General features: G+C 43.9%; 1 protein-coding gene across 1 annotated transcript in view; it reads left to right on the forward strand.

Moving 5' to 3' along the window:
- LOC126416490 (RNA-binding protein 24-B-like) overlaps positions 1-27,672 on the forward strand; it is a 355,325-nt gene that overhangs the window by 310,651 nt on the left and 17,002 nt on the right. The window lies entirely within an intron of this gene.

The following is a 27,672-nucleotide window of genomic DNA, read 5'->3' on the forward strand; positions in this document are numbered from 1 at the left end:
AAAGATCTTTGCTGTGCAGCAACGTATACACTGCGTATTTCCGTGATGCGAAGGTATAAATTCGAATTCCACCAAACACCGCATGTTACTTTCCGAAGAAATGAAATCGAGATTGCGACGCGCTTTTGTAAGCCAGTCACAGCTCATGTCACGTGATCTCGCCAGCTGATGACAGCATTTGACACGTGATGTAGTCAGCCAACGGCAAGATCACTCTTAAGTAGCGCGCAGCTACGATGACGCAGGAAGCCCGCATGTTCGTACGTGTGAAACATTACAAGATCTTGCATTAAAACGAATCTAACGTAAAAAACTGTCACGTCACGCTCATTGGAGGCAATTTGTTGTTAAGAAGCGCTGTACAGTCTTCCTAAAGCCTTTGACACACTTTGCTGTTGGCAGACGCTTCTATGAGCACTGTGTTTTGTTGTTTTATATGGCGCATTTTCTTTGCGACTTAAGTTTAATTTAGTTTTTTTCTCTCGTTCATGTTTTGTTGCTGCAGTATGATTCTGCAGAAGCGGGATTCAGTAAATTTATTTGTTAGAGTAATGGTTCTTACCAGTCAAAATCACAAAAATTTAACTGAAAACTAAAACAGTGAAAAATTCCCTGAACTCAAAAAGATTCCCGGGTTTTTCCCGGTTTCAAAACTTCCCGGGTTTTTCCCGGATCTCCCGGTTGTCCCGGGTCGTAGACACCCTGAATTTTAATGGTCAGTAGTGTACAACATTGTTTTCTCTGTGTCGTATACATCGCGCCAGGCGAATTTACTCTCTGGATAAGTCTGCCTGTACACTGAGGCGAGGGTGACAAATTTTATGGGGTATCTCCTAATATGATGTCCGACCTCATTATGCATAGCGTTGTGCAGCAACTCGACGTGGCATGGACTCAACAAGTCGTTGAAAGTCCCTGCACAAATATAGAGCTGTGTCTCTATAGACGTCTCTAATTTCGAAAATGTTGCCGGTGCAGGATTTTGTGCAGCAACTGACACCTCGATTACAGAGTTCGTTCCATAAGTTATGCGACCAATTTTTTTCTGACGCAACGGTACACCACAACGTGTTGTAACCGGCTGGGCTAAGTGGAGGGGGGTATTAGCTTCAAAACGCTCTTTGTCTCATTCGGCTGCGAGCTACCGGAGAGTCAGGACGTGCGTTTTCGTCAACCCCGTTGTGAGTTTATGTAACGCGGCACAATGGATCATTCTGTAGAGCAACGGTACACTATCAAATTTTGCGTTAAATTTGGGAAGTCCGCCACCGAAACATATCCATTACTTCATTATGCCTTTTTGAATGATTGCTTGTCCAGATCACAAGTTTTCCGATGGCTCAAGTCGTTCATGGAGGGCCGAGAGGAGATCACACTCGTACCTCGCAGTGGACGGCCATCAACCGCACGAGTAGACGAAAATTTGACGCGTGTCCGCGATTGTTTGAACTCTGACAGACGGCTGAGCCTTCAATTGATAGCACAAACTCTAAACATGTCAAAAACAACCGTTTTCCGCATTGTGGCTGGCTCTGAGCACTATGGGACTTAACAGCTGACGTCATCAGTCCCATAGAACTTAGAACTACTTAAACCTAACTAACCTAAGGTCATCACACACACACACGTGCCCGAGGCAGGATTCGAACCTGCGACCGTAACGGTCGCGCGGTTCCAGACAGCGCCTAGAACCGCATTGTGACTGAAGATTTGGTCATGAGAAAGGTGTGTGCCAAACTCGTCCCAAAAGTGTTGACCGACGATCACAAGCACATGCGACTGCTTTGGTGCTGTGAAATGTTGGAAATGTGTGAAAATGATCCTCATTTTTTAAACTCAGTTATCACTGGCGATGAGTCGTGGATTTTTGAGTACGACCCTGAGACAAAAAGGCAGACTTCAAAGTGGCACACCCCATCGTCGCCCCGTCCCAAGAAGGCACGCATGAGCAAGTCCAGGATCAAAACCGTGCTCATTGTGTTCTTAGACGTCAGAGGCATTGTCCACCACGAATTCGTACCTACCGGAACTACAGTGAACTCAGCTTTCTACTTGGAAGTGCTCAAAAGACTGAAAAGAAGGGTCTCGCGCTGCCGAAGCGACATCAAGGACATGTGGAAAGTTCATCACGACAACGTGCAGAGACACAGCGCATTCACTGTCAACGACTTCCTGGCCAGGACCAAGACCCCATTGGTTCCCCGGCCTCCCTACAGTCCTGACCTGTCTCCCGCTGACTTTTTTTTTTTTGTTTCCTCGGCGAAAAGGAGTCATGAAAGGAAAACATAGGGACACGATTGAAAGCTTCCAGGCACATGGTACATCAGCTCTAAAGGGCATTCCGTAACAGGCATTCCCGGATGTCTTCCAGGCGTGGAAACACCGCCTCCAGAAGTGTATCGACGCTCGAGGGTGCTATTTTGAAAATTTTTGATTATTTGTACGAATATATTCAACAAATGATTTTTTAAGAATTTGGTCGCATTACTTACGGAACGCACCTTGTATGTCCCATAAATGTTCGGTGGGATTCATGTTGGGCTATCTAAGTGGCCATGTCATTCGCTCGAATTTCCCAGGATTTTCTTCAAACCAGTCGAGAATTGTGGCCCGGTGACATGGCATGCTGTTATCCAAAAAATTCCGTTGTTGTTTAGGAACATGAAGGCCATGAAAGGCAGCAAATAGTTTCCAAGTAGGCGAAATAACAATTTCCAGTCAGTGATCGGTTCAGTTGGACCAAAGAACCAAGTCCATGGAAACACAGCCCACACAATTGTGGAGCCACCACCAACTTACCATGTTGACAGCTTGAGTCCATGGGTTCATGGGGTCTGCTCCACAGTGGAACCCTACCATCAGCTCTTACCAGCTGAAATTGGGACTCATTTGACCGGACCACCGCTTTCCAGCCGTCTAGTATCCAACCGATACGGTCACGAATCCAGGAAAGGCGCTGCAGGCGATGTCGTGCCGTTAGCAAAGGCACTTGCGTCGGTCGTCTGCTGCCATAGTCCATTAACGCCAAATTTCGCCGCACTGTCCTAACGGATACGTTGGTCGTACGTCCAACATTGATTTCTGCGATTATTTCACGCAGTGTTGTGTATCTGTTAACAGTGGTAATTATACCCAAACGCCTGCTCTCAGTCGTTAAGTGAAGGACGTCGTCCACTGCGTTGCCCGTGGTTAGAGATAATGCCTGAAATTTGGTATTCTCGATACATTCTTGACGCTGTTGATCTCGGAATATCGAATTCCTTAACGATTTCCCAAATGGAATGTCTCATGCGTATATCTCCAACTACTTTCCCGCGTTCGAAGTCTGTTAATTCCCGTCGTGCGGCAATAACCACATAAGAAACTTTTTCACATGACTCACCTAAGTGGAAATGACAGCTCCGTCAATGCACTGGTCTTTTATACCTTGTTCACACGATACTAGAGCCATCTGTATATGTGCATATCGCTATCCCATTATTTCTGTCACCTCATTGCAAAGGCTTCGTAGGACAGGCAGTCTCCTGGCTTTCAAAGTGAATCTACGGTCTTCCCCCCTCGAGTTCACGATGCACTTCTCAACACCACTCGAAAAACTGACTTGGTTTTTAATAAAAACAGGCACCCTTTTATTTTTAATCACTAATGACATGAAAATGCGAGTACTCATCTATGTCTGTACCGACAGTAAAACCGTCGTGTATGTCTGTTTGTAGAACCCGCAAATCTCCCAAACATGGACTCGCATTCGGGGGGACGACGGTTCAATCCCGCGTCTGGCCATCCTGATTTAGGTTTTTCGTGATTTCCCGAAATCGCTCCAGGAAAATGCCGGGATGGTTCCTTTGAAAGGGCACGGCCGACTTCCTTCCCCATCCTTCCCTAATGATGATGATGATTAGTGTTTTAGAGCGCACAACAACGAGGTTATCAGCGCCCGATCCTTCCCTAATCCGATGAGACCGATGACCTCGCTGACTGGTCTCCTTCCCCAAACAGCCCAACCCCAACCCTCTCCCAGACAACTAATTGAATTTTCATAGGTTTTCACAGAGCGTAGCTTCGAGCAGTATATAGGCTTTCTGTCATCAAAATCGAAACACAGAAAGAAACTATTGTAATTTAGTAGTTCGGATGTTGACATTAGGGTAGTGAAGTGATCGTCACGGCGTAATATACCAGACAACCAATAGATGGCGCTGTTAGTACACCGAAGAACGGGCAAATGGCGCTGTTTGTTTTATTATGTCAGTGACAGATATACTTTTTGGAACTTTGTATCACTGACGGGCTTATGCCTCAGTCTCAGCATTACAAATACGAACTAACGTCGAAGTTACTTGGCTAGCATATACTGATTTACTGATTTCGCTTTTTGTGTTAAAATCGTAACGACATTGCCTTGCTTCTTTCAATAGGTCTTATTGATATCTTTTACTACGAAAAACGAATTTATTGACGTTGCTTCGTGATTTCAGTTCCTATTCATTATATTTTTATATAGTTTTGTTTACAAGTAAAAATGCATAGAAAACGGGCGAGTCCTTCCGTATACTCTAGAACGGCTAAACGACTAAGAACTGTGCGGTCTCAAGAATACAGTGAAGATCATGAGGTGAGTCTTGACGCAGTTCGAGAACATCACGCTTTATTCACACTCTGGAAACTCCTTCCAAAAGCGAGGTGCGACGTTACTTTGTTCCAAAGCGCCATGCATTATCTCGTTGCCAAGAACCCTTCACTCACTGAAAAAACCGCCGAAGTTCTCAGCCTGTTCGCACAGCTGCTTCACGGTCTCTTCCTCATTAGTGATGCAAATAAGCTGTTCGCTAATGCCCCCAATCATACTGATTCAAACGTCGTACACAAAGAAGTCAAATCAATAATAAATTCCATGCATACGAAGTGTCGGTCACAGCTATAAATAAACATCCAGGCAACGCTGGAAGGAGTTTCCAGAGTGTGAATAAAGCGTGATGTTCTCGAACTGCGTCAAGACTCACCTCATGATCTTCACTGGGTTTATCAGCTAGCAGTAAATAAAAATTTGGTTCCAAAATGCGAACTTTGCAGTTCATTGTGCAACGATTGTCGTTTATCCACAACGGGGTACGAACCCATTTGTATGGATCGTGCGAGAGAATCTCACAGCAACGTTTCATGGGCGATGGACAGATCCGGTAGCATGGCCTCTCCGTTCTCCGGACCTGAATCTCACAGATTTCTGTCTGGGAGGACATTTAAAGGCACTGGTGTATGCCCAGCGCATCGACAAAATGCAGACGTTACAGGAGCGTGCGACTAATGCACGCGACGCCATCCGAATGGAGCCAAGTGTATTTGAAAAAGTGCTTGATTCACTGCAAAGAGGGCTGAAATATCAGCATTCATGGATAACTACTTGCAGCACTCCTATAGTGTGTAGTTCAACGTAACTGACAAAGAGTTGAATGAGAGGATAGATTGGCTCAAATCCCAACAGATGCTGATTCAGCCTTCTGACTTGGTTTGATGCGGCCAGCCACGAATCCCTCTCCTGTGCCAACCTCTTCATCTCGGAGTAGCACTTGCAACCTACGTCCTCAGTTATTTGCTGGTTATATTCCATTATCTGTCTTCTACAATTTTTACTCTCTGTAGGTCCCTCTAGTACCATGGAAGCTATTCTCTAATGCCTTAACAGATGTCCAATCATCCTGTCCCTTCTTCTCAGCAGCTCTTTCCATATACTCCTTTCCTCACCGATTTTGCGGAGAGCCTCCTTATTCCTTACCTTATCAGACCACCGGATTTTCAACATTCTTCTATACCACCACATCTCGAATGTTTCGAGAAATGCTTCAAGATCCTTCTGGCTTTCCTACAGTTTCACTACCAAACAATGCTGTGCTCCAAACGTCCATTCTCAGAAATCTGTACCTCAAATTGATAACTATGTTTGATACTAGGAGAGTTCTCCTGGCCGCGAATGCCCTTTTTGCCAGTACTAATCTGCCTTTTATGTCCTATCTCCGGCCGTCACAGATTATTTTCCTGCCGAGGTAGCAGAATTCCTTAACTTCATCTACTTCGTGATCGCTGATCCTAATGTTTAGTTTCTCAGTATTCTCATTCTCTGCTATTTCTCATCACTTTCGTCTTTCTTCGATTTACTCTCAGTCTGTATTTTGTACTCATTAGACTTCATTCCATTCAGTAGATCCTCTAATTCTTCTTCAGTTTCACTGACGATAGCAGTGTCATCAGCGAATCTGATCATTATATACCTTCACTCTGAGTTTTAATTCCACTTTTGAGCCTTTCTTTTGTTTCCGTCATTGCTTCTTCGATGTATAGATTGAACAGTAAGGGCGAAAGACTACATCCCTGTCTTACAATCTTTTTAATCCTAGAACTTCGTTCTTTGTCGCTCATACTTGTTTCTTGTCCATATTGCATATTATCCTTCTTTCCGTATAGCTTACACTGTTTCTTTCAGAGTTTCGAACATCTTGCACCATTTTATATTCCCGAACGCTTTTTACAGGTCGACAATTCGTATGAACATTTCTTGATTTTTCTTCAGTTCTGTTTCTGTTATCAGCCACAACGTCAGAGTTCCCTCTCTGGTACATTTACCTTTCCTAAAGCCTAACTGATCGTCAACTAACACATCCTCAATAGTTTTTCGTTCTTCTGTGTGTTATTGTGATTGGAAACTTGGATGCATGACCTATTAAGCTGAGTGTGCGCAAATTGTCGCACTTGTGGGCTCTTGCAGTCTTCGGAATTGTGTGGATGATATTTTTCCCACACTCATATGGTATATCGCCAGACTCATATATTCTAGACACCAGCGCGAACAGTCTTTTGTTGCCACTTCCCCCAATAATTTTATAAATTCTGACAGAATGTTATCCATCCCTTCTGCCTTATTTGATTTTAAGTCTTCTAGTGGTCTTTTAAATTCTGATTCTAACACTGGATATCCTATCTCTTGTGTATCGACTCCTGTTTCTTCTTCTATCACGCCATCAGACAAGTCTTCCCTCTCATAGATGCCTTCAATACATTCTTTCCAACTATCCGCTCCCTCCTTTGCATTTAACAGTGGAATTCCTGTTGCACTCTTAGTAAGTGTTACCATCCGTGCTTTTTATGTCACCGAAGGTTGTTTTGACTTTCCTTTATGCTGAGTCAGTCCTTCCGACAATCATTTCTTTTCCGATTTCTTCACATTTTTCTTGCAGCTGTTTCGCCTTAGCATCCCTGAACTTCCTATTTATTTCATTCCTCAGCGACTTGTATTTCTGAATTTTCTTCAACAAGTCTGTACTTCCTTCTTTGATGGACCAACTGAAGTTTCCCATGGTTTCTTCGCAGTTACCTTCCTTGTACCGACGGTTTTCTGTGCAACTTATGTGATTGCCCTTTTTAGAGATGTCCATTCCTCTTCAAATGAACTGCCTATTGACCTCTGTGATTGCCCTTTTTAGAGATGCCCATTTCTCTTCGACAGAACTGCATATTGAGCTATTCCTAATCGCAGTATCTACAGCCTCAGAGAACTTCAAGCGTACCTCTTCATTCCTTAGTACTTCCGTATCCCACTTCTTTGGGCATTAATTCTTCCTGATTAGCCTCTTCAGCTTCAGCTGCTCTTCATCACTACTACACTGTGATCTGAGTCTATATCTGCTCCTGGGTGCGCCTTACAATCCAGTATCTTCCTGACGATAATGTAATCTAACTGAAATCTTTCCGTATCTCCCGGCCTTTTCGAAGTATACCTCTTCCTCTTGTGATTCTTGAACAGAGTATTCGCTATTACTAGCTGAAATTTATTACAGAATTCAATTAATCTTTCTCCTTTCTCATTCCTAGTACCAAGCCCATATTCTCCAGTAACCCTTTCTTCTGGTCCTTCCCCCATCAACCGCATTCCAATCCTCTATATGACTATTGGATTTTCATCTTCCTTTCCGTACTGAATTTCTCGTTCAATATCTTGATATACGTTCTCTATCTCTCCATCTTCAGCTTGCGACGTCGGCATGTATACCTGAACTGTCATTGTCGGTGTTGATTTGCTGTCGATTCTGATAAGAACAATCCTGTCACTGAACTGTTCACAGTAATTCATTCTCTGCCCTTTCTTCTTATTCATAACGAATCTTGCTCCCGTTATACCATTTTCTACCGCTGTTGATATTACCCTATAGTCATCTGACCAGAAATCATTGTCTTCTTTCCATTTCACTTGACTGACCCCTGCAATATCTGGATTGAGCCTTAGGATTTCCCTTTTCAGATTTTCTTACTTTCCTTCCACGTTCAAACTTCTGATATTTCACGCCCCGATTGGTAGAACGTTATCCTTTCGTTGGTTATTCAATCTTCTTCTCATGGTCATCTCGGCCTTGGTAGTCCCCTCTCGGAGATCCGAATGGGAGACTAGTCCGGAATCTTTTGCCAATGGAGAGATCATCATGACACTTTTGAATTACAGGTCATATGCCCCGTGGATACACATCATGTGTTACACGTTTTTCAATACCCTATATATAATTACGTTAACGCAAGAATGCGGAGATACGACTCGTCTATTCAATTACTTTATCACTTATTTTTCCCCTTTATATTTAGCACATTAGTTGGAATTGATGAATCGTGTTGTTTGTGAAGCTCGATTCTGGTTTCGCATTCTTGAATTAATTGTGAACAATAGACAAAGTGTGGGAAATAATGGCTTTCGAAGGAACAGATGATATCGAAAATTCCCATTTTATTACCACGTTTCGCAATTGGAGCACTGTATCATAAAATTCAAACAAAAACAAAGGAGCTTCAAGGGAAAACAGGAACAGCGACCTCACAATAACAACACTGGAAAGCTACAAACTCAGCTACGCGCAGATCAGTTAAAATTATCGAAATTTTTTCTTCCTAACATCGCTCGGATGTCTTAAAAGAGTCTTTTTTTACGTTCTTGAGAAGTGTATCGTACTATTTTTTAAAAATTAGGTGTCCAGGCAGTGACCACACTGCATAAAATGATTTGTGGACTGTAAATGTAAAAGGAAATATAGAGGGATGTTGGGGTTAGTATACTAACTTTTGTAAGTATAACTTCTGTTACAATGAGTGTCAGTTGCATCTGAAAAGAGCAGAATGTGGTACTGTGTACAGGCGTACTTCTGCGTTGCATTGTTTTCAACATCTCCAGAAATAGTTTCATCCCATGTCTTGACAAAGGAAAAAAAACCAGGGGTTTTGATATATCTGTGATTCTAACTTCTGTTTCACGGGAGTTAACACTGACTGATGTGGAGTAACTGCAAAATGCTAAACCGCATCTCCCCTACCTGATTGACTGTTAGAAAGTGCTACGTGAATTCTGCCTTTTCCTCTTCTCTCCGTTGTAAGAAACTGATTTATGGCAAAATAATAGATCATCAAAACGACACTATATTAAGCGACATCATATTTCAAAATCGATCACATGGGTGCAGAAACTCATGATCCATGTATTCTTTCATTACAGACAAAAAATGATAAATGTGTAAATAACAGAGCTACAAATAGCTGTGAAATTTGCCAGCATTTGTTGACAGTGGCGACGATAAGCTCTTACCTTTGATAGGCTATTAATTGACTACATTCTTACGAAAGTGATTAAGAGTGACTACCATGCTGTTGTTCCAGATTATGTGACAAGGTCACTTAATACTCGTAGAAAAGCTGTTTTATATTTACATCGTCAATAAATAAATCAGTTCATCAGAATGTTATTATTTACGTAGATACTGTGTCCTTTCAACTTCGCGAGAAACGAAACTAGCGCCCTTGTCTCTTCGACGATACGTGTATACTACTACTATACACGCCGCCTTTGAGAATGCCAGCAAAACAAATGCGGATACCACTTAATTTTAATTCTGTTATTTTCTAAAACAAGTCGATTTTATTAATATTATTGCTTTTCAGAATTTGCACAACATTTTATTTGTTAGCTAAAGAGAGAAATTACGTCATTGACCAGTGCGTGATGTAATCTTAATCGGCTTAGCTTCCGAGCAGATAACAGACGGCGAATTGCGTTCCCCCTTTTTACACTTAGGTAGTAGAAAGCAGCATCTATCTTGCATTTATTGGCGAAGCAGATCCACAAATAAATTAATTGTGCTATCAGATCTTAGAACGTTAATCTGAAGAACATTTTTTTGCATAAATACGTTCATGGAAGTTCAGAATGGCCTGCACAAGATTAATGGTAACGAGCAAATACGACATGGAACTAGTCACGGGGGTTTTAATTGGCAAAGTTTCCGAAGCCTCGACTGTTATATTTGGAGCAATACAAAGAAATTTATCAAATCAGAACATAACAAGCGAAATGTGGCAAGTACTTACGGATTGTAGTATTTTTAATTTATGATAAGTTTACTACATTGTGCGTTTCCCTTGATATAATTGCATCTTAAGCCTGATGTCACCCTCCATCACGCACATACTCTTTCGCAACACATCATCTACTTATAACGCCTTTTAATGCTTCCAGCCAGCACAAAACTTTGACCATAGGTACTATTTCTTCAAAATTACAGAGCTCCGTGCTCCCATATAACGACATTCCTTAAGACAGAACCAAGGTGTTAATATAATCTTCATTTATTTTAATTCTCCTTAGACGGTGGCCTCTAGTTTACATAATTTTTATACAGGCGTATACAAATTTCTATTTACAGAAATTTCCATTACGTTGTATTGAATCATAGAATTTACTTCAAATTATGTAATCTACTAATTAGAAATACGAATACAACTTGCGTTACACATTATGCTACTTGTAAAATAAACATAACGTTCATCTGGCTCATTCGTTACGAATTTCATGTACAACCTAAAGCGGGTGTCAGACCCCCGTCTGCCATGTTTTCGGTGATTTTACTATGTTGATCCATGCGAATTACGGGAAATGGTACCTTTGAGAAGGGAACAGCCGATTTCCATTCTACCTTCGTCCAGTACGCATACGTACTGCGCTACAATGACCGCTTCGCAGTATGGACTTTTAACCCTTTCCTTTTTTCTTCTTCTGTCAAGTTATTCTTTTCTGACAAGTGTGCTCGCAACAGTAACGAAGTGGAAGTGCGAAGAGGATATGCAAAAGTGGATGTCAACTATCAGACAGTTAAGTCGATTAAGTACGTTCTTAAACATAATCACCATTGTTATTATTACTTGTGATTTTTAATTGTGTTTAACGCATCGTGTTTATCAAGGGCGGTGATCTAAATCAGCTGTTTATTTCACCTGCTAAACAATCTTTCCCGCATTGTCCTGGAGTGATTTAGGTCAACAATCGGAAGCCCAAATGTGGATAACTAGACAGGAGTTTCATTGTCTCTTGAATGTGAATGCAGGAAACAAAGAAAGAGCAGGATTTAACGTGCAGTCGAGGACCTGGTCATTACTGACGGAACACGACTGGAGTTTCATTGTCTCTTGAATGTGAATGCAGGAAACAAAGAAAGAGCAGGATTTAACGTGCAGTCGAGGACCTGGTCATTACTGACGGAACACGACTGGAGGCGGAAATAGCGTGCGTTAATAGGATCCATTCCGGCATTTGCCGTAAGCGATTAGAGAAACGACGGAAAACTTTGGAAGTAGTGATGACAGGACGAAGATTTCAAACTAGCTATTCCTGAATGCAATTCCAGCGTCCTACGCTCTGTGCCGCCTCGCTCGACAAGACTCCTGCGTTATTTCAGAGTGATTATTCAGCAGAGAAAGGAATTATGAAGTGCTGAGGTTTCCGTTTCGAGGCAGCAAAACCGGTTCGGAACCTTAAAGGAGGAATCAATTGAAAAATGAGCAGTGCCGTACATGTTTTCATTTGCAAAAAATTACACCCTACAACTGACTGTAAGAATATACCTCAAGTGTGAGAATTTATGATCATTTATTAAAATACGGCAATCTGTAGGACTACAGAACAAATAAAGGGAGACAATATAGCCAGTAATTTGCCCAGACACATACTTATAGTCATATATAGGCTCAGCCGGACACGTGACCGTGTGTAGGATCATCTTTTGCTGCTGTTGGACAGCGTTAATATTCAGGCAAATTCTCCACCAAGCTCTAATAGACGTTTTTTTCGTGAAAAATGGTGGGTGTATGTAGCTTCCACTAACGTAATCTGACGCTCTTCTTCATGCCAAAGATATTCCATAGGATTCAAGTGGGAGCTATCTGTAGGCCAGCCCAATAAATTCGATTTTTTTTTTTTTAAATTAGGACCATGATGCAGTACTTCGTCTGTGGACGGAAGCAAATCGACTTGCTATACGTCCCCCTCTCAACCGTCCTTAGTGCCCACCCCCTCTCTCTCTCTCTCTCTCTCTTCGTCTTCCTCTGTCTTACACACACACACACACACACACACACACACACAAGTATCGTATACGTTGTCGATTCTTCGTCAGTTTCATTTTGCTTCTTAATATTTGAACGAAGTTCATGGATATCAAACGGAATATTATTAATATCATATCAACCGTATTGACGGGAGAGAGACAGAGAAAATATTCAGGGAACAATTTTACAATTCGTCACGAGTTTGCATAGTTAGCTTAATGTTGTCACAGAAATGTCCCGTGCGACACGCTACTAGATAGGCGTTGTGCCGTGCTCTCAAAATGTTAACATAGCTCGCGTTTCAGTTTGACTCAAGAAACGCATTACTTATCCAACTTAACTCCCGTAATGGCTATTCAGTGTGACTCAAGAGACGCATTACTTAATCCAACTTAACTCCCATAATGGCTACGACGGTACATTGTGAGAAATTACGACTTATGCTGAGGTATCAACAATCGTATGCCGAGGTTATCAACAATCGTTGCTTCCGCTTGCAGTCGCCGACAGTACGGTGGAGGTTGAGGAACTGGAGGAGGAGATTGTTGTTTAACGTCCCGTCGACAACGAGGTCATTAGAGACGGAGCACAAGCTCGGGTTAGGGAAGGATGGGGAAGGAAATCGGCCGTGCCTTTTCAAAGGAACCATCCATTTACCTGAAGTTATCTAGGGAAATCAAGGAAAACCTAAATCAGGACGGCCGGACGCGGGATTGAACCGTCGTTGTCCCGAATGCGAGTCCAGTGTGCTAATCACGTTGAAGGATTGAATTTGGTGCACTATGTAACCCTCGCCACACACACGACATGCGGAGTTCAAATACTGAAAAAAGATGTAGATGTTCTGCCTTCCTCGACAATCTGACACGTATCTTATACGAAGAGAGCAGGCAGTATTTCGTAGATGTAAACTGCGCACGCCTAAGCACTGACAAAAAAGAAGTATCGATTCGTGTTAATTTTGAGAGACAGTGTTCTCTTTATATTGGAAAGTTATCATATTCGAGCTTATAATCGCAGAAATGGCATGCTTTTGTGATGAGAACGTGGATTAGAGTGGAACTCGGAACAGTGTATCGACATTTAGCAGAAACCTTAAACTTCCTGTGATAGTATTAGGTTGGTACATAAGTTGGTAGCGTTTTTCCTTTAGCTTAACAATACAATAGCTATACATAACAGAGTCTTTAGTCATCAATAATGCATTCTCCTTCACTGTTTACAATAGTCTGCCAACGCTGAGGTAACATTTCGATTCTGTGACTAGAAATCACGAGTTCTTGAGGCGAAGAATTCCTCAAGCCATGCTCGGAGCGCATTTTCATCCGGAAGGGTAGTGCCTCGAAGGTTATTTGGCAGAGAGAGGAGAAGATGAAAATCTGAGGGGCAAGATCAGGTGAATAAGACGGGTGCGGAATGCCTCCCCGGCTCATTTCGTATATACGTGCATGCGGTACACATACACCCTATTTTTTAATCTTCCTCATTGCATGCAAATGTCGCACGATGGTGGAATGATCTGAGTTCATCACATTTGCCAGTTCTCGAGTGTACTGAGAGTGGATAACTGTGGATGATTGCGTTTAAACGATCTTCTTCAATCCCCGAAGGTCTTCCTGAACGTTGGGAGTCACTAATTTCAAAACGATCCTCCTTAAAAGGAGAAAAACATTTTCTTGCCGTGCTCTGCACAGTGGCGTTATCCCCACACACGGTGCTAATGTTTCTGGCTGCCTCCGCTGCTCTCACACCTCTATCGAACTCAAACAGAAGAATACGCCGGAAATGTTCCGAATTCTCCACTTGGAATTACATTTTCTAGCGCCCACAGCGCCACTCGCTATCCTCAAGTGACAAAACGACAATATGTAAATTCAAATAGCAACAGTGAACGACAAATACAAAATGACGATAGATAAATAAACCCGTAGCAACCGCAATACAAACATGCAAAACAAAAACGCTACGAACTCATACACCAACCTAATATTTTTCGGTGAAGGTCCTTTGTACTACCAAACGAACGAAAACGACCACGAGTTAGGTTGGTTGATTGACTGGGGGAGGAGACCAAACTGCGAGGTCATCGGTCTCGTGAGGTTAGGCCGTGCCCTTTCAAAAAGACCACCCCGGCATTTGCCTGAAGCGATTTAAGGAAATCACAGAAAACCTCAATTAGGATGGCCTGACTCGGGTTTGAAACGTCGTCCTCCCGAATACGAGTCCGGTATGCTAACCCACGAATTAGGTCCTGCAACACTCAGTTGCGGAAACGAATCGTCCCTTTACATCATATTCACAGTTGTTGTGGCCTTCAGTCCGAAGACTGGTTTGAAGCAGCTCTCCTCGCAATTCTATCTTTTGCAAGCCTCATCATCTCCGAGCAACTAATGCAACCCACATCCACTTCATCTGCTTACTGTCTTCATCCTATTCGTCCATTGGTCTCTCTCTACTATTTTTACCGTGCACTCTTGCCTCCAATATTAAATTGGTGAAACTATGATGTCTCAGAATGTATCCTGTCAATCGATCCTTTCTTGTAGTTAGCTTGTGCCATAATTTTTTTTTTTCCAATTCGATAGACTACGACCTCAAAAGTTATTGGATCTACCCATCTATCCTTCAGTATTCTTCGTAAACAACATTTCCAAAGCTTCTTTTCTCTTTTTGGATATTGACATTATACACTCCTGGAAATTGAAATAAGAACACCGTGAATTCATTGTCCCAGGAAGGGGAAACTTTATTGACACATTCCTGGGGTCAGATACATCACATGATCACACTGACAGAACCACAGGCACATAGACACAGGCAACAGAGCACATCCAGTCCCAAACATGCTCAATGGGGGACAGATCCGGAGATCTTGCTGGCCAGGGTAGTTGACTTACACCTTCTAGAGCACGTTGGGTGGCACGGGATACATGCGGACGTGCATTGTCCTGTTGGAACAGCAAGTTCCCTTGCCGGTCTAGGAATGGTAGAACGATGGGTTCGATGACGGTTTGGATGTACCGTGCACTATTCAGTGTCCCCTCGACGATCACCAGTGGTGTACGGCCAGTGTAGGAGATCGCTCCCCACACCATGATGCCGGGTGTTGGCCCTGTGTGCCTCGGTCGTATGCAGTCCTGATTGTGGCGCTCACCTGCACGGCGCCAAACACGCATACGACCATCATTGGCACCAAGGCAGAAGCGACTCTCATCGCTGAAGACGACACGTCTCCATTCGTCCCTCCATTCACGCCTGTCGCGACACCACTGGAGGCGGGCTGCACGATGTTGGGGCGTGAGCGGAAGACGGCCTAACGGTGTGCGGGACCGTATCCCAGCTTCATGGAGACGGTTGCGAATGGTCCTCGCCGATACCCCAGGAGCAACAGTGTCCCTAATTTGCTGGGAAGTGGCGGTGCGGTCCCCTACGGCACTGCGTAGGATCCTACGGTCTTGGCGTGCACCCGTGCGTCGCTGCGGTCCGGTCCCAGGTCGACGGGCACGTGCACCTTCCGCCGACCACTGGGGACAACATCGATGTACTGTGGAGACCTCACGCCCCACGTGTTGAGCAATTCGGAGGTACGTCCGCCCGGCCTCCCGCATGCCCACTATACGCCCTCGCTCAAAGTCCGTCAACTGCACATACGGTTCACGTCCACGCTGTCGCGGCATGCTACCAGTGTTAAAGACTACGATGGAGCTCCGTATGCCACGGCAAACTGGCTGACACTGACGGCGGCGGTGCACAAATGCTGCGCAGCTAGCGCCATTCGACGGCCAACACCGCGGTTCCTGGTGTGTCCGCTGTGCCGTGCGTGTGATCATTGCTTGTACAGCCCTCTCGCAGTGTCCGGAGCAAGTATGGTGGGTCTGACACACCGGTGTCAATGTGTTCTTTTTTCCATTTCCAGGAGTGTATTTCGTAAATCCGCCACGCAAACGAGCACACACACACACACACACACACACACACACACACACACACACACACACACACACACACACACACACACCAGGGTTGCCAAATTGTTTTTCGAACATGACAGTTTTGAACTGAACAAAGTCAGGATTTTCAGCGTGTTTCTTTTAACGTCTTTTTCAAAGAGACACGCTAAACTATGAAAGGCATACAGCACATGTTTTCTTGGCACTGGTACCTCATTACTTTTCGCTGACCGGTGAATCCAACTGTAAAAATGCTTCACCATAAGTAACAATAACCAACTGTTTCGATAGATTCTGACTCGCTACTGAATTCGACGTTAAGCTAGCCTACTGCAAGACCTGCGTCCTCTCGTGCGTGGTGAACAAGCCGCAGCTGTTTCTTGTGTAAGCAGAAGTCTGCGGTAAAAATCGATTAAATGAGGCTCGCTGTCGAAACTGAACCGTCATATGTATTGGTATTTTTAAAAAAGATCTAGACTGCAGCGATTACATACACTTATCAGAAGTAAAGGAAACAGTCGAAATGAAGTGAAAAAGCACACAACAATGGCTACCTCACACAGTAGTGTCAGCTATGTATTTGGCTGCAGCCAGAAACTAATGACTGTCGGCCGCAGCGTACAACGACTTACGTCTAGGTAGTTGATCGGCCAATTCAAAATTGAGACTCTGAATGACTGCAAGCAAGGACTTGCCGGGATTTTGTCAAAGGGGAGGGGCTCCATTTGTACATAATTTGCTTTTGGGAGGCCGTCATACAAATAGTATTTGGTTTATAAAATTGAGCAAGAAAAGATTTTCTTAAAAAAACTATAACATACAGTCTCATGTTCTCTGAGGGCAATAAGATTTTGCCATTTGGGCTCCTGGTGACATATTTGAGCAAATATTTTTAAAGAAATGCAGCCATCGGTGTTTGGGAGATATTTTTGTTGAATGACGCGTTTTTTGGGCGACACAGGCATATCCAAGTGTATTTTTATGCACAGATTTTAATTTAATGCTATTTTTAATTACGTTTACCGCTCCGCTGTCCTGTGAAATATGAAATATTGCACCCCGAATGATCTATCAGTCTCCAAATAACGACTCCAGTGCTAATATCAAACTGCTATAGATAGATAATTAGGCTGTTGTAGCAGCGCGTACATATTTCTAACTTACCATAACGCTAGTGGACGTTCAAAATCGTGATTGCATTCTTTCTCTGCGTAGTCCACTGATGAATTTTTCTCGGGTTATCAGCCGAGTGGTGGCGTCGTCTTGTCGCAACGTTTCAATGAGTTTCGTACCCATCATCTTCTGCCGAAGATGACTTCGCCAGAAGATGATGGGTATGAAACTCATTGAAACGTTGCGACAAGACGACGCCACCACTCGGCTGATAACCAGAGAAAAATTCATCAGATTCAAAATCGATTTTCCTCTTCGTTCTTGTTACAAATTTACCGGTAATTAGGAACTGTCACAGCAGTACACAGCACAAAAACAATAAACGACAGTATTTACATTAAAATCAGCTGCAAATAAGAGCTAAAGTGATTAAAAGAACAGCAAATGAGCTCAAGTAAGGCCAAAAGTGTACAGTAGTTTGTCGTGGCTAAAGTAGGTGTGGACGATAGCGGATGGTGCTGTCGATGTGTCGGGGGTGTAAATGTATCGATGGCCAAGTGTACTATCGGTAGTGCATATCCCTTTTTCGTCGTAAAACATTTTCTATAACAAAACAATCCGAACCGCATAAAGAAGTTTATTTATTTACTGGTGACCAGTTTCGACCACTGTTCTGGTCATCATCAGCCCGCTTTCTCCATGGAAGTCCACTGAAGCTGGCGAGAAGCCGGCGCCACTCTAGGAGGTACATAACCATATATACCGCCTAGAGTGGCGCTGGTTCAAATGGCTCTGAGCACTATGGGACTTAACTTCTGAGGTTATCAGTCCCCTAGAACTTAGAACTACTTAAACCTAACGTAAGGACATCTCGCACATCCAATCCTGAGGCAGGATTCGAACGTGCGACCGTATCGGTTGAGCGGTTCCAGACTGTAGCGCCTAGAACCGCTCGGCTACCCCGGCCGGCTAGAGTGGCGCTGGCTTCTCGCCAGCGTCAGCGGACTTCCATGGAGTAAGCGGTCTGATTATGACCAGAACAGTGGCCGAAAGCGGTCACCAGTAAATAACTAAACGTCTTTATGCTAAATAAACGTCTTTATGCGGTTGGGACTGTTTTATTGTAAAATATTTTAACATTTGTTATAACCACTGACTTTCCAATAGAAACAAGGTAAAATGTTTCAAAATTTTTTAAAATATTTTTCAGTTTCACTACGCAGCAGCCAGGTCGTGAGTAATTTCATTTAGGTGATAAGAGGGAGGGGATGGGAGCGATCCGGCTCTTGGACGCCCCCTCCCCTTTTGGTTTCGTCCTTGATGCAAGTCGTTAAGGACTAAGACCTGCATTTTTAAGTTCAGTTAGATTTATAAAAGTGCCACTTAACTCGGATAATGAACAGACTATACTGTGTGAAATACTATCCGTTTCGGTGTAATCGAGATTTTTATGTATTCCGACAAGGTTTAATCGGGAGTCGGGTTTTCAGCGGAAAAATAGACAGTGCTGCCCTATCTCGGTACCCGGCAACCTGACTGACACACACACACACACACACACACACACACACACACACACACACACAAATTCAGAGATCTGAACTCACACACGAGCGAAACAGAAGCCAGTTTGTCGCAGCCTTCGTTCCACGGTGAACGCAGAAAGTTTGATTTCGGCGGTGCCGCGCTACGGAATACCTTGTAAGTGAAGATCCATCACGCGGCCGGCGTATTCTAGGACGCTGTCCACCTACGCCGAGAGAAGAAAAAAAGGAACAGTTGCGAATCGATAGGCGGGCCCGGGTGCCGCCTCGCGCACCTGCCATTGGCGGGGCGGGGGCCGGCGCCGGCGCCCATTGGATCATCCTGATCCGGCGCCGCCATTGGATAATCCGGAGATTGCGCAAATCCCGCGGCGGGCCGGCGCACGGCGTCGCGAGCCGCGGCGGCGCCTGGCGGCGGCGGCGCGTCGCGTCTGCGCCCGCTGCCGGGCCCGCCTCCACCGCCGCCTCCACGCTGGGCAGGGCCGCCTCCGCACAACATGGGCGGCAGTCTGCCCAGCCGGCGTTCGACATAGCAGGGAAAAGACGAATGTTGGCCCATGTGTAGATCGTAGGCTCGGCATAAATTACAGCTTGATACGTCGAATTGCTTTCTACACTGAGGTGACAAAACTCATGGCATACTGACATGCACGTATACATGGCAGTAGTATCGCGTACACAACGTATAAAAGGGCAGTGCATCGGCGGATGTGTCATTTGCACTCAGGTCATTCGTTTGAAAAGATTTCCGACGTGATTGTCTCCGATGACGACAATTAAAAAACTTAGAACGCGGAATGGTAGTTGGAACTAGACACATGGGACATTCCATTTCGGAAATCGTTAGGGAATTCTGTATTCCTAGATCCACAATATCAAGAACGCGCCGAGAATATCAGGCGTCACCTTTCACCACAGAAAACACAGTGGCCGACGTCTTTCATTTAACGACCGAGAGCAGCGGCGTTTGCGTAGAGTTGTTAGTGGTAACAGACACGACGAAGGTATCCGTCAGGACAATGCGGCGTATTTGGCGTTGGTTGGCTATGGCAGCGGACGACCGACGCGAGTGCCTTTGCTAAAGGCCCAGCAGCACCTCTCCTGGGCTCGTGACCATATCGTCTGGACCCTAGACAATACTGGAAAACCGTGGCCTGGTCAGATGAGTCCTGATTACAGGTGGTAAGAGCTGATGGTAGGGTTCAAGTGCGATGCAGAGCCCACGAAGCCACGCACCGAAGTTGTCAAGAACGCATTGTGCAAGCTGGTAGTGGCTCCATAATGGTTGTGCGCTATGTTTACGTGGAATTGATTTTGTCCCCTGGTCTAAATTAAGCGATCATTGATTGGAAATGGTTATGTTCTGGTACTTCCAGAGCATTTGCAGCCATTAATGGACTTCATGTTCCCATCACCATGAGCCGTGTCACTGGGCCACAATTGTTTGCGACTGATTTGAAGAACATATGGACAGTTTGAGCAAATGATTTGGCCACCCAGATCGCCCGACAAGACTGCCATCGATCATTTATGGGACACAATCGAGAGGTGAATTGGTGCACGAAATCCTGCACCGGCAATGCTTTCGCAATCATGGACGTCTATAGAGGCAGTGTGACTCAGCATTTCTGCAGGGGACTTCCAACGTCTTGTTGAGCCCATGCCACGTGGAATTGATGCACAACGCCTGACTAAATGAGGCGACATTAGGAGGTACCCCATTACTCTTCTCACCTGAGTGTGTAACATACGTCTGTGGTGTTTCTTTATTGTAACAATCGAATTTAAATCTCTACTCGGGACATTTTCAAAGCAGTAATCGGCTGCCTATTCTGTCAAGTGCAACCCTTTGTCGTAAGGTTGAAATGTTTCATTGCAGTAAGAGTGCAGAAAATCTAAGTTGGTTGGTTGGTTGGTTGTTTGGGGAGGGAGACCAGACAGCGTGGTCATCGGTCTCATCGGATTAGGGAAGGATGGGGAAGGAAGTCGGCCGTGCCCTTTCAGAGGAACCATCCCAGCATTTGCCTGGAGTGATTTAGGGAAATCACGGAAAACCTAAATCAGGATGGCCGGACACGGGATTGAACCGTCGTCCTCCCGAATGCGAGTCCAGTGACTAACCACTGCGCCACCTCGCTCGGTCCAAAATCTAAGTCTTCACTACTTAAAATACAATACGAAACTTCGTAATGGCAACACAGATGCTGTCTCTCCTCGATTTTCTTCCTACTTAAAGATCTGTGCCTGGACATTGGTTTCTTAAAGTAGTAACTCTAAAATGAAAAATGTTCTTTTTATTTAAAAAATAACAATTCGGTATTTTAAGTAACATTTAAATCTGGTAATCTATTGTTGCTGTTGTGATCTTCAGTCAAGCTCTTCATGCTACTCTATCCTGTGCAAGCTTGTTTATCTCCCAGTATCTACTGCAACCTATTTCTTTCTGAATCTGCTTTGTCTCCCTCTACGATTTGTATCTTCCACGCTACCCTCCAGTACTAAATTGATGATCCTTTGATGCCTCAGAATATGTCCTACCAGCCGATTCCTTCTTCTAGTCAAGTTGTGCCACAAATTTCTCTTCTCCCCAATTCTATTCAATACCTCCTCCTTAGTTATGTGATCTACCCATCTAATCTTTTATCATTTTTCTGTAGCACCACATTTCAAAAGCTTCTATTCTCTTCTTGTCTAAACTATTTATCGTCCACGTTTCACTTTCATACATGGCTACACTTTATGCAAATACTTTCAGAAACGCCTTCCTGATACTTAAATCTATACTCGATGTTAACAAATTTCTCTTCTTCAGAATCGCTTTCCTTGCCATTGCCAGTCTACATTTTATATCCTCTCTACTTCGACCATCATCAGTTATTTTGTTCCCCAAATAGCAAAACTCATTTACTACTTTAAGCGTCTCATTTCCTAATCTTTCCCTCAGCATCACCCGATTTAATTCGTCTACATTCCATTACCCACGTTTTGCTTTTGTTGATGTTCATCTTATATCCTCCTTTCAAGACACTGTCCATTCCGTTCAACTGCTCTTCGAGGTCCTTTGCTGTCTCTGACAGAATTACAGTGTCATCGGCGAACCTCAAAGTTTTTATTTCTATTCCTATTCCGAATGTTTATTTCGTTTCCTTTACTCCTTGCTCAATATACAGATTGAATAACATCGGGGAGAGGCTACAACCCTGTCTCACTCCCTTCCCAACCACTGCTTCCCTTTCATGCCCCTCGACTCTTATAACTGCTATCTATATGGAATTTAAATAAAAGTAAAAAAGCTATTCTACTCCCGAGATTCAATCATCGAGTTTAAGATTATAATACGATATTGCAGAGCTCGTGTTGTTACAAGTGTGATGCATGTATACGCAGTTGAGAATATGGCCAACCATCAGCTCAGTAATGGAATGACAATGAAAATTTGTGCCGGACCGCGACTCGAACCCGGTTTTCCCGCTACACGCGAGAGCTCGCCTTAACCTCTTTGGCTATCCTTTCACGACTCACGGCCAGACCCAGATTTTGATATGTCGTCGTTCTTGTGTAACAACATGTATTCGTACACACATTATGTAACCCCCATACAGGGGAGGACACTTTCAATTAAAGTCGTTATCTGGTATCGCCGGTAAATATGATATTGCAATGCCTCTGTTGTCAAGAAGTGCGATGCAATGTTCCTCCAAACATGCACTGCGATATCGTATTTATCCAAGGACACCAGGCGACGACTTTCAGTTAAAATGTCTTTCCCGCTACGGAAATTAAAAAAAAAAAGGTTAAAATGGCTCTGAGCACTATGGGACAACATCTGAGGTCATCAGTCCCCTAGAACTTAAAACTGCTTAAACCTAACTAATCGCAGCACATCACACACATCCATGCCCTAGGCAGGATTCGAACTTGCGACGGTAGCAGTCACGCGGTTCCGGACTGAAGCACCTAGAACCGCTCAGCCACCGCGGCCCGAACGGAAATTACATAATGTGTGTAGGAACACAGCCTGTGGCACAGGAACAACGATGAATCGAAGTTGGGATCTGGCCGTGAGTCGTGAAAGGTATCCAAACCGGTTAAGGTGAGCGCTCGTGTAAAGTGGAAAATCGGTTTTCGAGTCCCGGCCCGGCAAAAATTTCCACTGTCGCCTTTTCGTTATACAGCTGATGGTCCACGTTCACAGGAACAAATATAGAATAAGGTGCTCCTGTGAAAGTGAACGCATTATGCAGGTCTTGGAGTCACTAAAGTCCATCTAGAAAGTATTTATTGAGGTTAACGAAGGCGATGTTGGCCTGATGTACTAGACGATGCCCTTTAGTTACACTGTCTAATGAATCGTCTTAAGGAATACCAAATTAAGATCAGCCTGAAGATGCCTAAATAGGGTGAAACGCGTAGTTGATAAATAAAAAAACTAAAATTGCATCCAAGACTGTTTTCAAATATTGCTATTAATTACTGGTTTGCTGAGTCATGCCACAGATGCATTGGAAGAATTTTATCCATAAAGCTCTGAAGACGCCAGGTAGGTGCGAGACGTATCACACAGTCAGCGTAACAGCTTTTGCATCCAAGCTGCTGATAACGATAGTATACAGAAGAACAGAATTGAAAATTGAGGAGCCGTTTGATAACGATCATTTTGGCTTTAGGATAGGTAAAGGCACCAGAGAGGCAGTTCTGTTTGATGGTGGAATCAAGACTTTAAAAAAAATTAAGACACTCTAGACCTAGACCTAGAAAAAGGGGCTAGACAGGGATGTGGTCTTTCGCCCCTGCTGTACAATGTATACATCGCAGAAGTGTGGCGGAAGTAAAACAAAGGCCCAAGAACGGGATTATAATTAAAGGTGAAAGGATATCAAACATAAGATTCCCTGAAGATATTGCCATCCTCAGCGAAGGTGAAGAAGAATTACAGGATCTGTTATACGGAATGAACAGTTTAGTGAGTACAGAAAATGGATTGAGAGTAAATCGAAAAAAGACAAAATTAATGAATAGTTGCAGAAATAAGAATAGCGAGAAACTTAATACCAACTGGTTCAAATGTCTCTAAGCACTATGAGACTTAACATCTGAGTTCATCGGTCCCCTAGACCTTAGAACTACTTAAAACTAACCTAAGGACATCACACACATCCTTGCCCGAGGCAGGATTGCATCCTGCTACCGTTGCGGTCGCGCGGTTCCAGACTGAAGCGCCTAGAACCGCTCGGCCACACCGGCCGGCGTTCTTAATACCAAACTCGGTGATCATGAAGTAGTCGAAGTTACGGAATTGTGCTACCTTGGAAACAAGATAACCCGTGGCGGACGGAGCAAGGCGGACATAACACGTTCCAGATGTACGAATTGGCATAGGCTTTGCCGATTGTATTGTTATTATCGTTAACTTAACTGTAACAAATTATATGCTACAAATTTTGACAGGTATACTAATCAAACTTAGGATGACGATAAAAAAAAGAGAAAAACTAAAACCATGGACATATAAAAAAGATACTCTACGAAAATTATATTAACGAGTTTTGTTATTCGGGCACAACAGTAACGGATGTTACAAGAATTACACCGGTGAAACAAGCTTCTCAAAGCAAAGTAAATCTGGTGAGAATCGCAGCTTTTATACACAAACAAAGAAAAAATGAGTTACAATAAATTTGTTTAGGCCTTTTTAATCTATGCGTGCGAATCGTAGTTACTTGAAAAACATGAAAGAAATTGGAAATAATACTGATGCCGATAAAGAGAAAAACATCAAGAGCATCCCGGAAGGGAAATGCAGTGAACAAGTACTGTCGAGAAAAGTTAAAAATAGAGAAGATTCAAACTTACTATACATGTAAGTCGTTATAAAGGCTTCGCGAAGGACGTCTTTGAGAGAAAGCTTCTAATAAAAATAGCGAGGGAGATTAAGAAGAAAACATCACTCCTACCAAGTGTAATCGTGGGATGAATTGTGGCATCTGGAACCGACTGACAAAAATGGCAAGAGAAGCAAAAAACAGCTGCAGAAAGAAGATAACGGCGATTTAGAAAGTGATGTGTTGGTTTGATAGAGCACCAGTACATAGTGATGATTCCCCATATCAGCCATGTCTGATGTTATTTAACGATGGCGTCCACGAGCCCCATGGGAAACGAACCCCGTTCTCCGTGGAAAACTGCCTTCAGCGCAGCAGTAATCTACCGAGAAGGACTGCGATCCGCAAAACTTTTTGTTATGCAGTTTTCGATGCTGGGCAGGTCGGGTCGTGCAGGTGATCACGCCATACCATGGACTGAAAAAAGTTGTTCACGAGACGTACCCTGCAGGGTCGAGTGTTGTGGTCGTCTTCAACGAGATCGCCACGCAGCCGACAGGCACAACTACATACACCATACGCTCAAAAGCCTGGACAACCCTATTATGCAGTAACTGCCCACTATATGTCACGAGAGGGGAACCCGCCGGTATAAAAGGAGGCGGTACGTATTGTGGTGTCAGTACAGAAGCTGTAACACCAGAATGGGCCGGTCGTGAGAGCTGAGCGTCCTTGAACATGACTAGTCACTAGATGTCACCTGAATAACAGATTTGTCAAGAGCATTTCAGCCTTTCTAAAGCTACCGAAGTCGACTGTTGATGAGGTGACTGTGAAGTGGAAACACAAAGAAACAAGCACAGCTAAGGCAAGACCAGGTGAACCTGATGCACTGATGTACAGGGCCGTCGAGCTTTGCTGACGGTGATGTCAAAAATCGCATCAAATCAGCGGAAGGACTCAGTCGTGAGTTCCTAAGTGTTTGCAGACCAGCTAGCACATTGACTGTGCGTGCGGAGTTGAAGAAGAACGGGGTACAGTGGTCGAGGAGCTCATTGTAAGCCACACATTCCTATAGTCAGCACTAAGCGAAGCGTGAGGTAGGTAAAGAACGACGCCACTGGACAGTGGGTCACTTGGAACGAGTGATTCGCACTGGCGAATGACGTTATACCAGGTGGCAGTCAGATGGAAGGAAAGGTTTGGGTATGACGAATGCACTTAGAACGTTACCTGTCATCATATTTAGTGCCAACAGTGAAGTATAGAGGAGGTAGTGTTACGGTATGGAGGTATTTTTCGTGGTTAGGTCCCCATTTTGCACTTAATAAAAATCTAAACGGGGAAGGTTTTGAACACATTTTACAGTATTGTGTTACTGCGTGCAGTAGAGGAACAGTTCTGAGACGATGATTCAGTATAAAGATGCACCCCGATATGAAGTAGTATGTGTGAGGCAGTGGTTTGTGAACAACACATTCGTGAAATGGACTGGTCTGCTATAAGTCCTGACCAGAACCCAGTGGAACGCGTATGGGATGAGTTTGAACGTCGGCTTCCCCCCGGTCCCCGGACCTGTGCGTGCAACATCATTGCCTTCTCTAGCTCCAGTTCTAGAAAAAGAATGAACGGCCATTCGTACAGACATTGACACGTCATTGAAAGTGTCTCGAGCAGAGGTTAAGCCGCCATAATGGCCCTTACTGATGCCCTCTAATTAAGTTCACGGATTCTTTTGATCGCTGGACCGAGTGGCCGAGCGGTTCTAGGCGCTACAGTGTGGAGCCGCGCGACCGCTACGGTCGCAGGTTCGAATCCTGCCTCGGGCATGGATGTGTGTGATGTCCTCAGGTTAGTTAGGTTTAAGTAGTTCTAAGTTCTAGGGGACTGATGACGTCAGAAGTTAAGTCTCGTAGTGCTCAGAGCAATTTTATTTTACTTTTGATCAGACAGGTTACATAAACGTGCCCCAAACGGTTTTTTTCGTTCAAGATCTCACACCACCTGATACTCATTTCCGACTATTCGTGGTTCTTCACCTTTATATATTCCACGTTGGGTCTTACCCCGTCGTTGAAGTTAGAACTTCAGATAGTAAAGGTTTGAGCGGTGTCTTTTGGTTTTGTGACCACCTCACATTTTACTGGGGTTATATCGGTGGAACTCATACGAACAGAAACCATAATTTATTTGTCTTCATAGTGGTAAATTTGTTAATGACATAAAGAAATTTAAACATCAATAAAAACCGCTTTCAGAAACAAAAATCTTATTTCTGTTAGCTAAGTGATGTTCGAGTAGTGGGGGCACATTTTAAATTGCAGGCAGTTGCCGTTTACACTTCAGGCGCACAGCTTTGTGTCTGTAAATATGAAATAATTTATTTATTAATTATATCGACAGAGAACATTTAAATCGCGTTTCTCTGTCTGTAGAATACTTGTATAAATTGTTTCTTTTGAAACTTCATGTTGTCACGCCGCGTCCATAAAATTGCGGATGTTCAGCCGTAACCGCACTTCAGTCTTCTGGTAAAATTTCGGTTGGAAACGATTCACCCGTCTTCGGAGCGAGCCGCAGAAATTGACGGCATAGCGTTCCCGTCCACATTATATAGCCGGTAAGGCCAGCCAATTGTGCAAGCGTACTCGGAAATTCATACCACATTGGCGGAGACATATGCTTCAGTGGAGCCCTGTCTGAAGGATGTTTAGTCACAAATTCTGGTCGACAGACTGTTGCTATTCACAAATTCTGTCCCACAGAGTGTTGCGTATGAGAGCTCACTCCGAAGATGGCTGAACGGTCTGCAACCGAAATACCAACAGAAGACAGAGT

Source organism: Schistocerca serialis, chromosome 1 (assembly GCF_023864345.2).
Source record: "Schistocerca serialis cubense isolate TAMUIC-IGC-003099 chromosome 1, iqSchSeri2.2, whole genome shotgun sequence".
Taxonomy (NCBI): Eukaryota; Metazoa; Arthropoda; class Insecta; order Orthoptera; family Acrididae; genus Schistocerca; species Schistocerca serialis.